The sequence below is a fragment of the Triturus cristatus genome, chromosome 2_1, assembly GCF_964204655.1.
Source record: "Triturus cristatus chromosome 2_1, aTriCri1.1, whole genome shotgun sequence".
In the NCBI taxonomy this organism is placed as follows: Eukaryota; Metazoa; Chordata; class Amphibia; order Caudata; family Salamandridae; genus Triturus; species Triturus cristatus.
Window position 1 is genome coordinate 70,694,130 of NC_140581.1, and position 14,629 is coordinate 70,708,758.

Consider the following 14,629-nt stretch of genomic DNA (forward strand, 5'->3'; position numbering starts at 1 on the left):
AGCAGCTAGGCTGGGCCCTGAATAGCAGGGTCCCAGCCAGACTAAAGTCGAAAAACAGTGAAACACCAGCAAAAAGCGTTGATAAACATGTGAAGCAGATCCTACTCTCCTACACAACCCCCCCTAACGTAGGGACATTAAACTAACCTGACCAGTTGAGTCTTCATGTTCTAAGTGGAAATATCTGGAGAGTACATCTGCATTGGCATGGTTACTCCCAGGTCTATGTTCCACTGTATAGTCCATCCCCTGTAGGGAAAAGGACCACCTGAGAAGTTTGGGGTTTTCACCCTTCAACTCTTTTCGTCATAAGAGGGGCTTATGGTCTGTCTGAACAATGCAGTGAGTACCAAACAAGTTTGGCCTAAACTTCTTCAGAGCCCAAATTACAGCAATGGCCTCCCTCTCAATGGCTGACCAACGTTTCTCTCTGGGGGTCAACCTTCTGCTTATGAAAGCTACTGGTTGTAGGAGAGTAGGATCTGCACTTATGTTGCACCCACTTTTTTCTGATGTATACACTGGTTTCTGGCTATAGTCTTGCTGGGTCCCTGCTAATCAGGGCCCCAGTCTCTCTGTTCTTTCTAAACGACTTGGAGTGCATATTAGATGCACTAGTGATTGGGTACTGTGGTACCTTATGAGCCCCTAGTATATGGTACCTTAGGTACCTAGGGCATTGGTACTTCACAGGCCTACCAGGGGCTGCAGCATGCATTATGCCACCCCTGGGAAGCAGACTCAATCTGACACCACAGGCCTGCTACTGCAGCCTGGGTGAGGTAGTGTTAGCACTCCTCACTGAGGTAAGGTTCCTATATCTCACCATACACATATAAACCTATCAGTCAACCCAAAGGCAGGCCCTATCAATCCTGAGGGCAGGGTGCTTGGTTTACTATGTGAGGGGGTGCCTCTGCATGAGCAGAACACCTCTACAACTGGCAGAGTCTATTCTCTGTGGCTGTTTGTGGATGCGGTTAAACCATATGCTCTTAAATGCATTATAACCCAACGGTAAATGCTAACTTTGGAATTAATGCATCAAAACATGTCGTGTTTGGTGTCAAACAACTTGGAATCATACCCCATCACCAGTAACTGGTGTGAAAGTATGATCCCACCCTTCTGGAGGGGATGACATGTACCTACTGTGGTAACACGGTAAAAATCTGAAAGAGCCTTGGCATCACAAAATGGATGCCACCAGCACAGACACTGGGCTGCCCTCCTGCTGGTGACTGAAACTCGCAGTGTAGGAGGCCCAACAATAGGCATCCTGTCACAGGGAGGTGTCACTACCTTCCAGACAGGATTTAGTGTATTGGAGCTGGGTGGGTGCACTTCTAGAGTGCTATGAAGTCCTGCACTGGGGTAGCGGTAGGCTCCTCTGTGCATATGCCAGCTCAAACCGGTTCAGGGGCTACCTGTCCCTGCTTTGGCATGAAACTGGACAAAGGGAAGTGGGTGTAACCACTCCCTACCCTGACCCTCCGAGAGGAGTGGTCATAGAGCTAGTCCCTCCCCTATCTTCAGTATAAGATAGCAAACTTTGCCATTGCAAAGCAGATAACCCTGGACGATGCTCTACAAAGAAGAATCATGGCCCTTCGACGTTCCACTACCTTTGGAAGACAGAAGAATCTCCCTTGGAGTCAAGGAGTGACTCCCCTGCTTGGCAGGCACCAAAAACCTTAATCAACGGTCGCAAAGTTTCCCGCTCCCGCTAGAGTTCGAAGTCCCTGCAGCCCTGGAAGTGGATTTCCTGACTTCTTGATAGCCGTTGTGAGTCCCCAGCAGAGCTGAGGCGAGTGGACCCCACGAGTGACGAGGAACAGCAATTCCCGGGTACCGTGCACTATTGTCGAGTGCAACCCCTTCACAATGATCTACAAACTTGTGCATTGGACCATTTATGGCCCAAGCATCTAGCAGGTTTTGCAACAAAAATCAGAGGCCTACCCCATCCCGAGTGACTGTGGGCTCCTGTGAAGTATTTCCTCAAGAGACATCTTCATGATACCTTGCCCATTGGCTTTTGGGTCACCTGAAGACTTTCTTATCAACTCAATGGGCTCCCCTGGTTGCTCCAGGTCTGCCCTCACTTGGTTTGCAACGCTGACTTTATTCACTTTCCACGCGACTTGCTGTTGCCAAGGCTTGTTGGCTCCAAGCCGATTGACGACACCTCAGTAAGCTGCAGACCTTATGGGACACTCCAAATCCAGCTGCTGGTCATCGTCGATCCTTCCTGGACCTCGTGAGTGAAGAGTCAAAATACCCTTGATCACCTGAAATCACCCGACTTCCGTGGGCAACCAGCTTCCTGGCCCCCGGTCACTGGCAAGTGACTGTGAACACTGTCCCTTCAATTTTCAGGTCATCCTCATCTTGAATTCACCCTTGGATTCCACCGGACACTTCTCCAGTCTTCGCAAGCAGCAAATCTTCTTTGGTCTCCATAGAAAACAGTGACGCGACGCGACACCAAAAGACACCTATGCACCCGGCTTCCCTGGGTGAGGTAACTCGTGCACTCCGGTGTCCTAGTGTGTGTTGGCCCTCGAATTACTTACCTTGTAAGTGGCTTGCTTGTAGACTTTTTCGAAGTACCCTTAAACTTTAAAAATCAAACCGCGATTTGCTCCATTGTAATCAATAGGGAACCCGCGGCTGTGTTCACACACTGCACGCGTCTCCCGTTGGTCGTTTACTTACCTGCTTTTACTGCATTAGTGAAGACCCAGCGATTCTACAGGCCCTAGGCCTTGTCATTCTGCAAGTCGACTTTCTTAACCCATTTTTTTAATATATGGTCTGGTACGCCCCTAGGGCCCCAGCCATATTTGTGCTTAACTTATTGTGAAACGTTGATATTTGAATGTGTTCCTGGCTTCTAATCTCATAAAGAGATTAGTAGAGTTTGTCTAGTAATAAATACATATATATTTGATATATATACCTGTGTGGTGTCCTTTCATTTGGTAATTCAAGAGATTATAAGGTAAAAGAAGCTGCTTTACATTCCTCAGAGACTTAGCCTGAAGGCTGCTCTCCACAGCTACCACTAGGATAGCTTTCTTTAAAAGGTTGTCTTAAAACTATCTACCATAAGAGTCGAATTGGACTGGTGCAAGGTGGCCACTATAACTAGTGACCAGCATATGCCAGGCCAACTTCTCACACTGGTTGATCCTGACCTTCATCATTCAACTGTGACAGTACAGCCCCTACCACCGACTCAGAAGCATCTGTTTGAACAATGAACTTTTTGGAGTAGTCAGGACTTTGCAGAATGGGAGCAGTGCACATGGCCTCCTTCAGGTTATCAAATGTCTTTTGCCAGCTACCTGTCCACTGAACCTTTTTGGGTCTTTTCTTAGAGGTTAGGTCATTCAGGGGTGTCACTATTGATCCATACCCCTTGACAAAGCTTCTATAGCACCCAGTCAGGCCTAAGAAGGCTCTCACCTGAGCCTTGGTAGTGGGAACAACCCAGTTCATTATGGACTGGATATTGCTCTGCAATGGTTGAACATGGACTCCACCTACAAGGTGGCCCAGGTGCACAACCTGACTCTGCCCTATCTGGCACTTAGTAGCCTTGATAGTTAGGCCTGCTTTTTGCAGGGCCTCCAAAACATTCCTCAGGCGGACCAGGTGATCCTCCGAGGTGGTGGTAAAGACAGCAACATCATCCAGATATGCTGCACTATAGTCTTCCAGTCTGCCAGTAGCCAACTGTCAGGTCAAATGTGTTTAGAAACTTGGCTGAGGCCAAAGTATTTAATAGCTCATCTGCCCTAGGGATGGGATGGGCATCAGTCCTAGTGACTGCATTGAGACCCCTGTAGTCCACACAAAACCTCATCTCTCTCTTGCCATCTTGCCACCACAGGTGCTGTAGTGGTCCTAAGTGGGATTGCCTCTGGGTACCTAGTGGCATGGTCCACCACCACCAGGATAAATCTGTGCCCAGATGCAGTTTGAGGATCCATGGGACCAACAATGTCAATCCCCACCCTCTCCAAGGGAACCCCCACCACAGGTAGTGATCTGTTCTGACATTGCTAGCATTGGTCACTTGGAACATTTTACCAAGTATAATCTGCCCAGGATCCACAAGATCTTTTGTCACCATTGTGAAACTTGCTCCTATGTCCCTGAATGCCAAAGCCTCTTTTCCATTTATTAAAGGCTGTTATCTGTATTTGCCCAAGTTACTGGGACTCACAAAGGAGAACATATCCATGCCTCCATCACAGACTAGAACAGCCTGAGTTGGAACTCTGACTCGGCCAGAGTCCATCTCAGAACCCAGGGTCAACCCTACTACACCCTTATTCTGAACATTACCACCACCAATTGTAGCCATACTGGGGGGAACTGTTGCCTTAGGGGCAATTGTGGCTAGAGTAGATTATTTGGACTTGGTGCAGTCACTGGTCCAGTGAGTTTCCTGCTTACAAATTTTGCACCATGATTTCTTTTGGCCTTTTCCCTTGTTAGACTGTGAATCCCCACCTGAAGAAGATTTTTGGGGGCCTTGTGAAGACTTCTGGTCTTTACACTTCTCCCCACCCTTGTCAGAGCTTTAGGATCTTGCTTCTTGGGTTCACCACCTTGGTTCTGTACCTTCTACCTCACCCTGGTTCTAGCCCACTGGTCTGCCTTCTTTCCCAATTCTTAGGGAGAGGTCAGATCTGAGTCCACCAGGTACTGGTGCAACAACTGATTTTGACAGTCTTGATTTTGTACCTTTTGGGTATGCCTGAACCTTAACCTGTATTGTCCAATGGTTAGGCCAAACCCTTAAATTAAGGCAGTCTTCAGACTGCTATAATCATCTGCCTCCCCCTCTCCAACAGTGAAGAGCTTGTCTTTACCTATGTCTGCAAAAGAGAGCCGTAAGATTGCTGCCCACTGCTCCTGGGGGACCCTTTGAACGTTACAGGCCCTTTCCAGTGCAGTTATCCATTTGTGGATGTCATTCCCACTCTGGTAGGGAGGGACAATTTAATTCAGGTTTCTATGGTCATGAGACCTCTCCCTATCGCTATTGATGTTGCTGCCACCATGGGACACTAGTCCCAAATCTTTTCTAGCTCTGTAGAGCTCTAGGGCCTCCTTATCTAGGGCTACCTGCTTTCTTCTGATCTCAAGCTGAGCTTCCTTATACTTAAGCAGTCTTTCCCTCCTCTCCCGAGAGGTTTCCCTCCTATGAGAGGAAATAGAGGTCCCTATAGACGAACCAGAATGATTAGACTCCACTGAGGGAGATCTAGACCTTCTAGGCCTACTACCAACTCTTCCAGGAGGGACAAAGAGGGGGCCATTATGGCCCTCCCCCTCATCTTCCAGGGGAGCTGGATTTTCAAGGTCCAGATCATTGTCATCTACCTGGCCAGCATCAGAGGTCGGGTCATGGGGAGTGTCACCCCTAGGCCCTTCCTCATGTGCTGTCCCACCCACTCTGCCTGTCCCTTCAGACCCTATAGGGCTTCTGAGATCATCCAGCCTGAGTACCTCTATGAGATGCTGGGTTGTTGGACTTTTGCCTGTCCTCAGTTTCCTAGCTGTGCATAATGCTCTTAGTTCCATGAATGGGAGGTTATCATACTTGGAAACTAGAAGCCCATTGGCTTCTGGCAGGGACCCACTAATTCCTGGACTTGAAGACATTACTAGTGAGGTGTAGTGTATTGCACTACCTACTCTAGTGTGGCCTACTAAACTCTCTTGAGTTGTTGAAAGGGTGTGCTAAGCCCTTAACACACAACTCTAAGTTCAGTAGAACTTAACGGTATTCTAAAGCTTGCATTATATGTACATAGGGTACCTTTAGTGGTTTTCAGTTAGTCACTCAATAGAGATTATCTTGTAAAACAATAGCAATCTGGAATCCCACCGCTGCCACCAATGTGAGAAGTTGGCCTGGTATATGCTGTCCACTAGTTATAGTGGGCACCCTGTTCCAGTCCAAACAACCCCTTATTGGTTAAATGTTAAAGACAACATTTATTGAAAGCTATCCTAGTGGTAGCTATGGAGAGCAGCCTTCAGGCTAAGTCTTGAAGGAACGTAAAGCAGCTTGTTTTACCAGTCTATCATCTCTTGAGTGCCTAAATGAAAGACAACCACACCAGGTATATATAAAATATATGTATTTATTACTAAACACACCCTCCTAGACTCTGTATGAGACTACAGGTCAAAACACATAAGTTAGACTTCAAATATGACAGTAAAATAGCACAAATACACGTCAGGCCCTAGGGGCGAGCTAAACCATATACTAAAATAGTGGTATAAGAAGCACAGCTTAACTAAACACATGGCCTTGAGCCTGTAGAATCACTGGGACCCCAGGAACCACCCGAGGTAGTGACACAGGGGACCCACGGAGGCCGTGTGCAGTGTGAGAACACAGCTGCGAGTTCCCGTTAGCTTCTATGGGGAAAGTCACGGTTAGATTTTTAAAGATTAGGGACACTTAGAAATGAGTCAGGAGCAAACCCTTTGGGACTTAGGAATTTCTAGGGCCAACACCCATGGGAGCACAAGAGTACTCGTGTTACCTCATCCAGGGAAGCCGGGTGCATATGTGTCAAATGGTGTCGGGTTGCGTCATCGATTTCAATGTGAACTGGTGAAGAAGTGCTGCTGCAGGGAAGATGCGAAGTGTCCGAAGAGATCCAAGCCTGGATCAAAGGTGAGAAGAACCTGAAAGCAGAGGAGACAGAGTCTGGGTCACTTGCCAGTGACCAGGAAGGCGATAGGCAGATGCCCACAGATGTCGGGTGATTTCAGGTGAAGAAGGTGAAGCTTGACTCTTCAGCCACGAGGACCAGGAGGTGTTGAGGACAACCAGGAGCTAGATTCCAGCTGTCCCACGAAGAATGTCGAGTGCTGCAGTGTCAGTGCCTGGATTGGACACAACAAGCCTTGGCAACAGCAACCCATGTAGAAGGGAGAAAGATGCTCCGGTGAAGACCAGCAAGGTCTGTGGGACTCATCACTTGGTAGGGAGTCGTAGCATGTCTGGTGCAACCAGGGAAGCCCAAGGAAAATCAAAGTTACCCCCTCAGGGACCCACCAGTTGACAGACCAGGGATCGCGAAGGGACCTCAAGATGAAACACAAAATTGCCGCCCACTGGTCACTCGGGGTGATTAGGCCAACATTCTTCAGTGGATTCTGTTTTCGAGGTAGGGGCTACAAGTAAGCCCAAGCACGACTTCAAGAGACGTCGAGAAGTCAATGCACTTGCAAAAGTGCATGGTGACCAGGATTTCCGGTTCCACGCTACTCACAAGGGCTGCGGGTCTCAGCTTTGCTGGAAACTCGGGTTGGCCTCTGCGATGTCTGGAAATTCTCTTCCTGGGCTGCAAATACTTCAGAGTCCGGCGGGAGCTTTGGAGATGCAGACCTGCAAAATGCTTTGTTGGTGCCTGCCCAGCAGGGGAGTCACTCCTTGACCCTAAGGGAGATTTTTTCAGTCCTCTAGTCATTAGTAGATTGTCAAAGTTCCAGGATTCAGCTTCAGAGTTTTGTTCAGGGATATTTAAAGTTCTGGTTACAGAGGTTCCTTACTTATACCTAAGGAAGGGGTTGGACTAACTCTGGGGACCCACATATGGGAGGGCTTGGAAAGAGGGGTAGCGACACCCATTTCCTTTGTCCAGTTTCACACCAGAGCAGGGGCTGAAAGCCCCTGAACTGGTTTGAGCAGAACTATGCACAGGGACACCAAATGTGCCCCCAGTGCAGGACTTCAAAGCACTCAGAGAGTGCTCCCACCCAGCCCCAATACACATAATCCTGTCTGGGAGGTGCTTACACCTCCCTGTGACAGGAAACCTATTGTCCAGGCCTCTCCTGCCGGAGTTTCGGTCAGCAGCAGGAGGCCAGACCCGTGTCTGTGACTGCAGTATCCATTTTTTTGATGCCAGGGTTCTATTAGATTTCTACCGGCTATACCAGTACTGTCATGTCTCTCCCTCTAGAAAGGTGGGATCATACGTCCACACCAGTTACTGGTGTGGGGGTATGATTCCAAGGTGTTTGACACCAAACATGACATGGTTCCGTGCAGCCAGTCCAAAGTTAGCATTTACTGTTGGGTTATAATGCACTTAAGAGTATATGGTCAGGCTGCACCATTGACATCCCCAGAGACGAGATTCCGAAGGCTGCAGAGGACCTCAGCTCATGCCTGGGCACTCTCTCACATATAACCAAGCACCCTGCCTTCAGGATTGATAAAGCCTGCCATAGGGGTGACTGATAGGTTACTATGTGCAGTGATAGGTGAGGTATAGTGAAACTATACCTCAGTAAGGGGTGCATGCACCACCTTACCCAGGCTGCAGTAGCAGACCTGTGGTGTCATTTTGCATGGCTTTCCAGGGGTGGCACAATACATGCTTCAGCCCCTGGTAGGCCTCTGGGGTACCTATGCCCTGGGTACATAGTATACCATATACTAGGGACTCACAAAGGTACCACAGAATCCAATCTGGAGTGTACCTAAAGTACATGCAATCAATTTAGAGAGGAAGCAGCTAGGCTGGGGCCCTGAATAGCAGGGTCCCAGCCAGACTAAAGTAAAAAAAATGTGGGTACAAGTGACATGGGTCCAGTCCTAAATCAGCCAGGCAGAGAGTAGCAGGCAGCAGGGTAGCACAATACAAAAGTTCTTCCAGAGCAGCAGTCCAGAGTGGTAGTCACTGTAGCAGCACAGCAGTTCTTCTCCCTGGCAGAGTCCTTCACATGTAGTACTGATTTGGTAGGGTCAGAATTCCAGTGCTTATATCCAGTTGTTCCTTTGAAGAGGGGGTGACTTCAAAGAAGGGTCTTTGAAGAGCACAGATGTCCTTTCTTCCAAGCCTGGCTCCAGACTCAGTACAGAGGGTTAAGCAATCTTTTTTGTGGGAGCAGGACAATGTCTATTCAGGTGTAAGTCTCAGCTCCTCCCATCAGTATGATGATGGCCACTCAGTCACGTGTATCCTCCCTTTGTCAGAGACTGTTTAGAGGGAATGCATGACTTCAGCTGTTATCACAGCCCAGAAGTGTTTTGGAGACTGGCTACAGACACACAGGGCTTTAAGAGCAGAGAAATGCCAACTTTCTAAAAGTAAGAGAAAGGAGGGGTTTGTCCTAGCCATCACATTCAAATGCTGCTAAATCAATTTAACAGAATAAAGGCCATTAATTCAATTAATATGGACTGTAGGCATTTATTTCCTACTCCGTTCTGTGCACATTACTCCACATTTAATCATGAGTCAGGTAAGTGTGGATACGTTTCAATCAAGAAAAAATTATACATATTAAGGCAACAAATGAAGAAAAAACATGCAAACTTTGTGATGAAACAATATGACATAATAAACAATACATGAAGCGTGATACATTTATCTAAACATTATAACACCAGTCTTAATTCACAAACGGGGCAGCTACTAGGACAACCTTTAGCATCCACATTGTGTAACAAATTCAAGGAGCTGCTACCCACAGGGTAAAGAGAAACATTAGGCCCAGTAGTAAGACAATTCAAATAACATTTCTACTGGGGAAACTTAATTAAAAGCGAAAGTCCCAGCGTTGTGTAATGCCAACGCGTTTCGATTCCCAAGGTAGTTTGTGGGATTCTCTTCAGGGCGTGGATTGGTTTTTTCTAGGGAATAAGAAGGGGTTATGAATTATTCACAAGGAGGGACTCTAAACTTCCCAATTACTCAAGTAATGTGGTGATTTCTCAAAAGTGGCATTTCTAAAACAGTAATGTTAAATCCTGCTCTACTAGTAAAGAGGATTTATCATTACCATTCCAAAGATATCGAACATGGCAAAGCTACTCCTTCTCAATCAGGAATTACAGCTTAAAAGTTTAATAAGGAATTCCCAATGCTAACCTATGAGAGGGGTAGGCTTCACAGCAGTGAAAAACAAATTTGAGTATTTTGACTACCAGGACATAGAAAGCCTAAATGTACATGTCCTACCTTTTACTTATACAGCACCCTGCCCATTGGGCTAGCTAGGGCCTACCTTAGAGGTTACTTAGGTCAGCATGATAAAGTGATCAGAGTTCTAAGGTCGACAACAAGAAGGTATTAAAAAGAGGAGGAGGAAGGAAAAATGTTTTGGGTGACCCTTTAGAAAGGGCCATTTTCCAACACACTGGTTAATAGGGACCTCTTCACTCCTATTGATCACTACACGGTATGCTGCCACCACCGCTTGTATGCTGCTTAACTCCTGGTGCAAGCGGTAGCTTTCCACCACTTTATGGTTTGTGCTTTGTGCACCCAACAAGACCCAATTTGTTGGACAGGCCTTTTTCATGGTACACACATATGATCTGTGTTTGCTTATGACAACATAAATTATGTATATTTCTGTTCTCCATTGTGAAGAACCCTATGTACGTTGGTGAAGGGATGATGTGTACAAATACAAGCTGGGAAATAGCATTTGCCACCTGACATTCCTTGTTTTGGGCATAAAAGGCAATGAAAGGCACAGTATTTCAGACATCTTACTGGGGATACTTCCTTCCACACGACCAGCGGTGAGGGCTTAGAAGCGTGTGCACTGGTGTACAATACTGGCTAACAGTGTAAGTGGTTCCAACGCGCTCTACTCTCAATGGTCCCACCGCCTCTGGGCCACCAATAATCTAAAACCACCTATATAGAAAGTAGCGCTTATTCATAATGTTCACAAGCTAATTGCTTCAATGTTCATATCCTTCAAGAAAAGTCCCTAGGCAGTCTTTAATAAACAGCCAATTTGTGTTTTATTTCAAAATCTTCCAATTATTGCATCTAGAAGCCATTACAATGAACATTCCAGCCAACGCGTTTCTTCCAAATTGGACATCATCAGTGATGCAGATTAAAAGAAAACAAATGCATCAATAAACAATTCTATGGTGTTACCCTTGAAAAGCTCTAGACAATTTTTTAGGTCTCGCCTACCCAGCGCGCATGCGCTGCTTAGGAAAGAGACTTTTAGAAATCGCTCCAGGTTTGCAGGCAAAAACGTGCACGTGTTGCATTGCTTTAAATGGCAACGCGTGCACGTTTGGCGATTTCCTTGTGGGAGCGAGCGGCGCCATGTGTTAGTAATTATCGCAAACACATGGTGCCCCTGGCTCGCTTCCGCAAGGGAAACGCTTTGGTTGCTCTCGGCCACACTCCCCTCAACCCTCCCACTTTTAGCGCGAGGCATGCGCGCTTGTTTTTCCTTTCCTGCAGGAGCTGCTCACATTACATGTGACAGCAGGCCGGGTGGAGGAAAGCTCTTTTGGGCTGTGTGAGTGTAGCACAGAGTTTAATATTTGTTGCAGCGCAGACCTGGAACTTTCTGCTCAAGAACGTAAGGCACCCTTTCACCAAGCCCCCCCCTAGTATGACAAAGACATTGTAGCAGACTATTAAACTGTTATTTTCTAGAGGAGCTGCCAAGGGGGTGGGGGACGTTTTGTATAGGTCGTTAAAATAAATCATTTGTCTGAAATGGAGAAAAGAGTGCGCAATGTTCATGCACTGTTTATTTCCCTCTGTCTCATATCGCCACAGTATTTGTGGCAGTCATGTGTGTACTTAAATGGTGCTTTGGAGTTCTTACTCTACTCTGTGGGTGTATATGTGTGTGTTCGTATACGTGTGTGTTTGTTTACAATAGTAATCTGTGTCTTGAAGTGCTGATCTGCTGCCTGTGTAAGTGTGTGTGTGTGGATGGGCAATTTGGCCTGGACTTGTTGCTCTAGGCTGTGTGTGTGTGTGTGTGTGTGCATTGCTCCTGTAAACTGTGTGCCTTTCCGTGTGTATGCTGCTTGTATAATAATTGAGCTCGAAACCTGCTGTCCTCTACACTGTGCGTGAGCAGCTGTGTGTGTGTAAATATAGGGTCCTGGGGCTGGTGTAACTATAGGGTGCGTGTTTGTAGGGCTATTGGTGACAATCACGGGGCCATTGATGGCTTCTCCACAGCTCACAAAACCATCACAGAGGTGGTGGCAGTCTTTTGAGGTGCGTTTACGTGTGTGCGCTTAACATGAGAATATGGGATGGCTCAGGTGTGTAGGGGAGGGGCATCTTATTGGCTCCACTGAGATGATCCTCACATGCTTCCCTCTATTAAAACCCTCACATGATCAGGGCCAGCGTGTGCTTGGATCATGTCTAAGCTGTAGTGTATGGGCTGGCAGGGGGCGACAAGAGGGCATTGCGGTGCCCGTAGGTGGCTCTCGTCTTGTAATACTAAAACAGAAGTGATGCCAGCCTTTTGAGGTGCTTGTATAGAAACATTTCTAGTCTAGCTGGTCAACAGCTGTGGTTGGGGGTGCGTGCGGGCTTCCCTGCTGTTCCCTTTCCCCCTGGTGGCGTACCTGTACATCCCCGTCCCTTTCACTGTCGCTGACAGTCTTTTGGGGCGTGTATGCATACAAATGAGGAGTCTGCGGCTGCCCGCAGCCCCCGCAGGGGGCCACCCTAAATGGGTGGCCCTTTTAGTCTCATGTGGCTACTTCCCCACCCCCACTTATTACTGCGGGACTCCAGAAGGAGTCCCCTTACACTCTGTGCTCCAGGCACGTCATATCCTGCGCGCATTGGGGAAGGGAGACCATTTAGGCCTCCCCCTCCATTTTAGGTCCTCTTTGGTGCCTGGCACGCCATTTCCCACCCTACCGCCTGCCCAGTGTGGGACAAGCAGGTGAATTACAGAGGACGTTGTAATGTTTTTCTTTGTCGTTGCAGGCGAAGTTACAGGGCGATCTGGAAGCAGTATGGGTACAGAAGGATACCTCTGCAAGAGCACAATAGGGATGCCGGAGCCAAATCCAAGGAACCTCATGGGAGGGTCCTGGAACAATTACGTTGGCGCCCCGTTAGTCCTTCGGGCGGTTGTAGGCCTGAACAACCGGGGGCTTGCCTTGCTACGCTCCACCCTGAAAGGGGCGTGAGTAATAAGGGACCAATGTGTCACGAGATCCAGTAAGGGGATCACCCCTATAAGGGTAGAGCTGATTGGGTTCTCCACAGTGCTTGGCTCATCAGGCGGGCAGGGCAGCATAGGTTGGTACAGCTGCCTGCCCTTGGATCGCCCATAAGATAACCCACCATATTTGCATACTTTTGTATGGAATAAACCTGCAGCAATATTTTCTCCAAACAAAAGTTGTGTTGTTTTATTCATGCATGCCTACTCTGTTGTGGTTTGGGTGTGGTGTGGTGCCTATAATGGGACTATGGCTGGTCTCGCAGCTCGGGTACCTGGGTCCCTGTTCCGCACTTGCCCCCTGGTTTGCCTCTCCCCCTCTCATACCATCACAGTATCTGTGTACATGGCTTCTAGAAACAACTCTTAGGCAAAATTGCAAATACCTTTGCAATTGTTTCATTTCGCTGTGTGGATTTCACCCTGGTTTTACTGGTAGAAAGTAGAAAACAAAACTCAATGTACGGGCATGCCAAGAAAAAGCCGGTCTGCAGGGCCTCTTCAAAACTGTCACAAGACACCTAGATAGATGTGGCACATATTTATGCAAAATACTGATTTAATTAGTGTAATATTAAAGAAAGTGCACAACTCACGGGTCCAGCCAAACACCCTAGACTTTAAAATGGAAACTACACAATTTAGCTTAAAAGCCCGCTCTGGGAAAAGGTGCACTTCTCTTCATGGCAAGGACGTCATCAGCAGCTGGTTAGCTGTATAGCGCCTTATGCCACCTTAACCCCTTCTGTGCCACGCCCTTTCCCCCTCCTGTGCCGGGCGTTACATTAGCAGGCGGGGTTCATGACGAGATAGTCTCGTCATGGGCACAGCGCGACCGTGCTCCATGACGAGACTATCTCGTCATGGGCACAGAAGAGGTTAAGAGCGCCTCAATCTCTGCAAAATATGTTGCTGTAGTGCCAACCTCACACTAATTTTTTCTGTTTCCTAACACATTTACTGTCTTATTAGTTAATAATTTATTTTCTGTTTATTTTCAAATTCTTGAACATATATAGTTTTAATTCAGCTATTATCAGATATGCATGGAAAGCACGTAGCGACAGGCTATCCCATAATGCAAACCCAAAGGTGGCATTCTCTCCATGCCCATTGTTAAACTAAGATTATGCAGAATTGAGTTGTTTGCACACTTTCTTAAGTAAATGGAGCTTAAGCGCATGCATGGCTGGGGAGAGGTTAGCTCGCAGTCATTTGCCTTTTTTGTGACCAGACACGTTTGTGGTGTGCCGATTGAGGTTCCTGTCTCTCGTGCCAATGTAATTATTGGACAGGCCGCAAGTTCCCGGTTTCTTTCTTGCTGCTTCCCAACAGAGCGCCTTTTGTATTCCCTGAACAATGACAGGGGCCTCCGATTGGCTGACGTCCGTCTGCCAGGGCCTCGTGGACACTGCGGCCAGCTTCCACTTCCTGCTTTGATTGTTGTGTGCAGACAGAAGAGGGCATGCAGCTGAGGGAAAGCATCCATACCTTCCATTTTAAGATGGCTCATCTCCGAGCAGCTGAAAGAAAAACACACCCGATAAGAGTGTTTTGTCAAGACTTCTTTTTTCCATACAGATGAAAGACAGTTATCCGCATTAGATAATGT